Raw genomic sequence first — 7,777 nt, 5'->3', positions numbered from 1 at the left:
AAAGCACATGAATAACCCCAACAGAATATTTTTTCTGTTACGTACCCATATATTGCAATTTGTCTAACCATTAAACTGCCCATTCTAAACCAACAATATATATAATGCATAAAGGTTAAACCTATTTGACAAGAAGAAAGAAAAACTAGGCAAATAAGCACCCAACTTCATATGCCAGTGGCAATTTTCAAGAGTGTAGCAGAATCAACATTTTTCTTAGGTAATGCTCCAAAGATTGTAGCAAAACTGCCTAGATGTTATTTTATGTAAGTGTTATAAAAAATAAATTTGGATGTATTAAGAAACCTAGCTGTCTTGATAGATGTTACGTACGGTGAACAGATTAGTTCCTATTCAGCCTCAGCAATAAAACCAGGAAAATTTTGTCAGCTTTTGCTAAGCACTTTCAAAGATGTAATCGAACAGTCAGACAAATTCAGAAATGTGGCCAAGAGAAATTAAGCCATTTGTCCTTGAAGAAACATGAAGGGGCGATGTGGTGCCTGACAACTTTTAGGCACTAGACAGTAGCTGTCATTTTAGATGAGTAATTAATCTTGAACTGAGAGGGAGATGTGGAGCCCTGTTGACTGTTTATTCGACTAGAATGACAGTCAGTGTCTGTTAGCACCACTTGGACCCTGCCTGGAATTGGTAACCTCTCCCAGGCAAAGCTTGCCTGCGCATCTATTGTCAACAGCAATGACTCTGAAGTTTGCGTTGGGCAATCCTGACGCGCCATGCCTTGGCTCGCCTTTTGTTTCTCTGTGAAGACACTTTTTTAATCTAATGATAGCTTTCTCAATGTCTAATGATGCTCGTGCAACGTGCCGCCAATGGCATTTTATCCTCTGTTCCCCTCCCCCCTTACACGTACAGGCCTGCAAAGCCATGCTTTGCATTTTAAATCTGTTCTCTGTGACTTCTGAGGAAAGAAAGAACAGCTGAGCATTTGAGCTTCTCCCCAGTGTGACTTATTCTGAAAGAATGGGCAAATTTATAATTTGACTCATTATTTTTCTTCATGCATCCCTTCTTGTACACTAAGAACCGCATGAGGGGACTCTCTATGGCCACATTAGACCAACACAAACACGTAATTGCTAAAACAACGTCGGGTTACTGGCAATACAAAGGACCGACGTTGTTCCCTTCCTCCAGTGTCTTCTCTTGGTTGAATGCACCGAGAGGTTGTCACCCCAGGCTCTGGGTGACAACCCACTTGACTTGACCCACACATCTGTTCACTACTCAATGGCTACACTCAGATGGGAATCAACATAGGCAGGAAGATCTTTGGAGCCTGAGCCGTGACTATCTCTGCATCTGTGTAACACGCAGAAGAACAGGGCATAGATTTCAATTACAATCCTTAGAAATGATATAGTTTTAAAAAACTAATATAAAAATGTATATACTTCTAGTCTGAAGTATATCTAGCTCATGTCATGCAGCGCTTGGGAAAACAGAAGCACTGAGGTTTTGGAGAATTCTGTTATTTGTAGCACTCAGTACGAAAACTGCCCCTAGGATGCCCAGCTGTGTTTCTCTGGTGGGAATTCAGGCGTGTAAGTACAAGGATATGTGTACATATCCGTATTTACATGAAGCGTTCACTGTGGAAGATAACAAATAACTTATAGAGGGAACTCTGTGGCCTTGTACTCATACACCTCTGTAAATATATACACACACACCTGTATATATATGTATATACTTATATGAGTATTTTAACCCCCCCAAAAAATTATTGGATATATTAATTGTTGCACCCTTCAGCTGGAAGAATCAAATGTTTTGCTAACTTCATTCTCACTTGAGCCCTATGACTTTGGTCAATGCCAAGAGGTATATTCTGTGAAATTTTCATATCCCTCTGTCTTGATCTCATCCTGTGAGTCTCATAGATATGTAGCACCTTTGAAGGACAAATGTAAGCATGATGAAAAACACTAACAATGAAATTCACTTCCTCGTGTCAGAAATCTAAAGTGGGTTAGCATATTGAAGATTTAAAATGTAGTTGAATTAAATTCACAACTTTGAAGGGAATTCAAGGCAGTCGTAACAGTAAGTGCTGCATTTCCTAAACAATTGATCTGGAAAAGGTCGCTTACAGTTCCATTTCTGCAACTTTTCAAAATCAGAACCTATTTTTCCGAACTATGATAATCAGGATTTGTGGAACTGGGCCAAGTTGAATTCATATAATTATATCTTTTCCTGTGAGGAAATTTTATTTTTTCCCCCTTCATTGCAATAGCAAACGATTATGATATTTTTGCATTTCTACAGCATCTTTCATCAAAGTAGCTGAAAGTTTTATAAGAACTAATGAATGAAGCCCTAGCATAGCAATAGAAAGGGGCATTATCTGTTTTACAGAATTAACCAAGGAACAGATAACCCTATTATGGCACTATTTGTTTAGCAGAACTCACTTAATTAGTCATTTCAGTGGTTAATTCCAAACAACAAATTTTTGAGGAACTGAAGTTTACATTTTCAACACCATGCAGTAAATTTGGTTGTTTCTAGTTCTGCTGTTTCTAATTTGTATATCTAGCTCAATTCAGGGTTTGGTATTCAGCGGTGTTTGCAACATGCTGAAAAAATTAGTTACTAACTTACTTAGCAAAGACACCCAGTATTAGTAAATACTTCAGAAACTGTGGAAATCTGTACTATGCAAGACCATACACATGGTCTATTATAGCGCTAGGAAAAGAGATATTATTTCCCAACCACCAGTTTAGACCCATGACTGCTATTCCGTACACTTTGCTATGTTACTTGCAATCCTTTAAATAAAAATTTTGCTTTCGTTTCCAGCTATATTTTTGCTCTTTATTCAACAGCTCATTTTCTTTCCCACTCTTCCCCCAGCTCTCCCGAGTTCCCCTTGCAGCAGCTTCCCACAGAAGGCATGCAGTGCCGCAGCCTGAAGTGAGCAACAGGGGATGTTGCGGGATCGGCACAGGCAGTGCAGGCAGGCTGAGGAGAGTCTGCTCCCCCGAGCTGCTGCATCCCGGAGCGCAGGGCACAACCGTAGTCCAAATTCTTTGAAATTGCTTTTCCCATACAGAACATCAAAACCATGAGAAAGAATGAATTATCCGATTCCCTGAGCTGCTCAAAAATTACCTTCTGCTACACATATTTGGAGGGAATAAGAAGAACCTTTGGCATCAGTTCTCAATATTCAAGGGAAAAAATGAAAAAGATGCTGAGAAAAGGCATTTGGACTAGAGTTCTTTTTTAAAATCGTAACTTGAAAGGAAGGTAATGAAACTAACATTACACACTAAAAGCCATTCTGTAAACATTTTGAAATTTCTTTGGTTTCAGGGAACACTAAAATGTAAATATTTTTCAGTTTAAATAAGGGGTTTTTTTTGCTACATCCCTATGTTAATGGGTAAAATACGACAATATATATTCTAATCAGAGCCCTGTGTAATGAACTGATCTACTTCAGACGACAGCGCACACACTATGACGAATAAAATCTTAACCAAAGATATAGATGTGCATTCAAATCAATGCTTAAGCAAACCTTCCTGATTACTTCATATATTAAAATTTTAAGTTTGGAGCATCACATAGGATCACCTGAAGTGTTTTAAACTGTACTCTAGACAGTTACAATCGTGAAGCAACAACACTTGGGAAAGTGCTAAGCTTTAGATTTAATGTAGGAACTCCGTGTTCACATGACACTGAACTATTTTCATTTCACCCGATGGCACTGTGCCATAATTTAGAATTGTCTGATATTTTAAAATAGATACTTAGCTTCGCAGAAGGCTACATGGCACTCAAAGTCATGCGGAGGAAAGCGCTGAAATAATCCACACAACTGGCAACCAGTAAAGACGAGAACGAATACATCAAACTTCCATTTGCTGAGTTGGCCAGGCATAACATGCTGATGCTGAGTAAAAGAAAAAAAAAAAAAGTCACTTCTCCATGCAGCTCACAAAGTAGTGCTACAATCCTGTGTTTATATAGCACTGAAATAAAAGCAAAGCCAAATGCCAACTGCTAGATTTAAATTTCCACGTATCAAATCCTACATGGAAGATAATTTTATTTATGGCTAGTTCTGCCTCCCTCGTGAAACCAGAGATTCTTTTGACTTCAATAGCCACGACAGACCTTTGGTTTCTTTTCAGTTTCACAATAAAATCAGCTCACTGTAGCTTGACGGTGTAATCTTTCTTAAAGGGCTCAGAATGGGTATGCCCGACTTTCTTCAGCAGGTGCATCCCCTGAATCAACTTCTATTGCTCCACAGAATGCCCTTAATTTGGAATAAAAAGTGAGATGTTGCTATCACTTAAATCTGAAGACTGTCACCACTAGAATAATCAGACGTTTATCTTACACTGCCATTTGAAGAGAATTCGAAATACAAAGAAACTCAGCAGGCAGTCGATGAATTCCCCCCGGCCCCATCTGAAAAAAAAAAAAAAAAGAACCTTATGGAAGGAAGAGAGAGAGACACATAATTCATCTTGAAGATACCGGAGATTTTCTTTTTTCCTGTTGAGTGGTTCTAGTTTTGAACAGGCTATACTGGAGCGCATCGTAGCACTGGGGCACTTCCCATCATTCAGTTGGTCACCTATGTACTGTAGCAGAAACGGCCAAACAATTGGTTTATTCTCTTGTGATAGTAACCCAGGAAACAAATCTATGATGACACTGTTACATGCATTCGTGAACTTAGTGGCCTTGTAGGTCACTGGACAAATCTCTCTAAACTGAACTGTTGACAGTTCTTTGCAGGGTTCCCCACAGGAAACTGAAGGTTAATTGACCATTCTTTCAAACCATGAAATGCTTTTGAAAATGTTAGTTTTAAGTCTCGTAGTCTAAAATCTGATGAAACAGCGTGTCTGTACTGTGGTGTCTTCCAATTACTGAAAGAATTAAGAATTTTGGTCAGGGAAGGTGCAGAAATGGTTTAATTAGATTTCTGTGTCATGTCAACAGGAAACAACACTCATCTAAATTGTGATATTGTTTCGAACAGAGATGCTGAGGTAGCAGGATACCTGCTAGAGAAACTGTTCATAACGGAACTGACCACTTCTTGATTATGTTAATTTGATGATGGCCTTACTGAGAGAAGGGATCTTCAATTTTCAGTCTTAGATCCTTAGAAAAATATGTACGTGCTTATCTTCACTCATGTGACTTCACTCACTTCACTGACTTCAAAGGAATTATCACAGTGTTGGCTTCTGCGGGATGCTTCCACCTGTAAAGTTAGTTATGCAAATACTCGCATCCTCACACCCAGGAATCCCAGAAAACACTCAATGTTCTTGAACGACTGGCAGGAAAGTAGATTTGTTTTTATGAGGTACGATACACGCGTAAAACTAGTCACATATTCACCTAAGACTTACAGAAGCTAGGAAGAAAATGGAAATCTATCGTTCTGTCACAGATTATGAAAGTCCTTTATCACGCTGTGTTTGGGCTTTACACATTTAGAGTATTACCCTGACATCCTACAGGTGTTATGTTTTATTTGATATAAAATGTGTTGGTGAAAATATTGCAGAAATAGAAACCAAGCAATCATTGTGTATTTGTTATTAATGTTTTTCTCCAGAAACCTTGAAGAATACTCTACTTGAGTATCTCTAGCCACAGTTAATAAACTTAATGATCAAGAAGATTTGAGTTCTGCAGAATTTTAAATCCCAAGCTAGACTCTGGCCTTTCTCTAGCTGTTGTCTTGTCATTGCATTTCTGTGTAAGAAATATCAGTTTAAACGTGGCCAGATTGTGATCTTCAGATGATGCCTGCCTCTCTGTGGGGCTCAGCAAGTAACGTACTGAGGAAACTTAATCCCACTCTGTTGAGGTTAGGCATTGCAGCAGCCTTGCTGGGAAGCAAGGTGGACCAGACTGGGCTCTCTCTGGTGCTCATCTCAGCTATGCTCCAGGTGTCCACCACTCTGTGAAGCAACTGACTGCGTCTTTCAAGGGCTGAAGACTCAGCTGTGCATCCAACTGAGGCAACAAATAGCCCCTCAGAGACAAACTTCCCCAAGTACTTATGTAGTTAACATTCATTGCTTCTGTGACAAGTTGTATATTTACCCAAAGCTGAAAGCAGGCAGCTGTAAAGTTTTCCCTTTTTCTTCTTTCCTAACTTTTCATCTACAAAGAGAAAAAACTTTATGTGAGCATAGGTAGAGATAAAAGCATTCATTGTCATTATATGCACAACGCAATCCATGGAGATTTGCTGAAAACAATCAGGAATATTATTTTAGAAAAAACTCATTACTATGGTGAAGAAATAGGTGAGACCTACACTTGATTATTTGCAGTGTTCTTCAGCTGTAAATAAACTGCAGTCTACAAAAGAGCAATAAAGAGATCAAAACTGATGATTTTGTCTGCAGCGTGCTCTGTTGCTTAAAGTCTCTTTCGATGACAAACTACATTGCAAATTGTATCCATCAGCCAGCAGCATACAGATTTCCTTCTATATTTTAAAAAAGGATAATTTTAAAAGTATACATTGTATCCCCAAAATGCAAAATAAAACATTAATACTACGCTTACATAGCACAAGGATTTGTTCTAACTTTACTGCCTAAATTTAAGACATTAGAAATTCAGGGTGACAATAAGTTTTTATTCCAACCGTTTACACCTACTTGTTTTAAGAAGGGAATATTACCTTCTGCACATGCTGATACTAATTGTCATACATGGCACAATATCGACAGCCAACAGAATGGTTCAAGGAAGCAATTTTAGCTTCAGTCCCATTTTTTCTCATTTCTACAATCTTGTATTAAGCACTGTGCTTCTGAAAGTAACTGTTTTGCTGGAGGCTAAGTAAAAACACACTAAAACTACATTTCTCAGAGATCACTTTCTCGTTAATGAAATTTTGAGGGTTAAAATCTGCTAACAGCCTGTGATAAGAGCAATTACATTGGACATTTGAAGTGGTGGAAAACATGCCAGCCAACCAGAATTCCCTTGTCACAACACTTGCTTCATAATATTCTATATAATAACCATTGCACTGCACAATTACACTATCTATAAACTATGTTTTGCCCCAAAATAGACATGTATCAAGGCAAAATATTCTCATAGTCCACTCACAAAGATAAAATTGTGCTATGCTTAGGTTTAAGTGGCTAAATTATAAACAGATTGTCAGGCTTTGTGTGTCCTACTGGGTCTGTTTCTGTGGTTCTGCCAGCTCTCAAAGCACATATAATAAAGGCTCTGTATTATTTCTGTTACAGAGGCATTTAGAAACCCCAGGCCCGTTTTTCCAGGCACTCTGCAAAAGTACAGTAGTCAGACAGTTTCAGCCTCACAGGAAATTATATATCAAATGCATAGTTTTGTTTAGGATTTTAGAGAAATTCAAAGACACATATAATGAGAACCGCTGAGGTAAACAGCACAGCTATCCCCAACTATTTTTTTTTTTCTAAATTTCAGAATTGTTTGGTAATACTACATTCTAAAAACTACGTTTTGACTGAAAGTAAAATTAACTTGGGCTACCAGAAAAGAAGCTTCTCCTTCTGATGACGCACCTTACCCTAATGAAGCTGGACACGCTAGGATGGATTATACAGTATGACGGATTTTGTTCCTAAGTATTAACAATTTTACATGAAAATCAGCGAGTAGGTCAGATGGCAGTTTTAACTTCACGGCTATACAGGGCAGCAATATCATCTTCATGAGGATGTAAGTTTAATTTCTTACAGGCCAGACT

The sequence above is a fragment of the Charadrius vociferus genome, unplaced genomic scaffold (assembly GCF_000708025.1).
Source record: "Charadrius vociferus isolate BGI_N301 unplaced genomic scaffold, ASM70802v2 scaffold332, whole genome shotgun sequence".
Taxonomy (NCBI): domain Eukaryota; kingdom Metazoa; phylum Chordata; class Aves; order Charadriiformes; family Charadriidae; genus Charadrius; species Charadrius vociferus.
Note: the sequence above shows the minus strand (reverse complement) of the source record.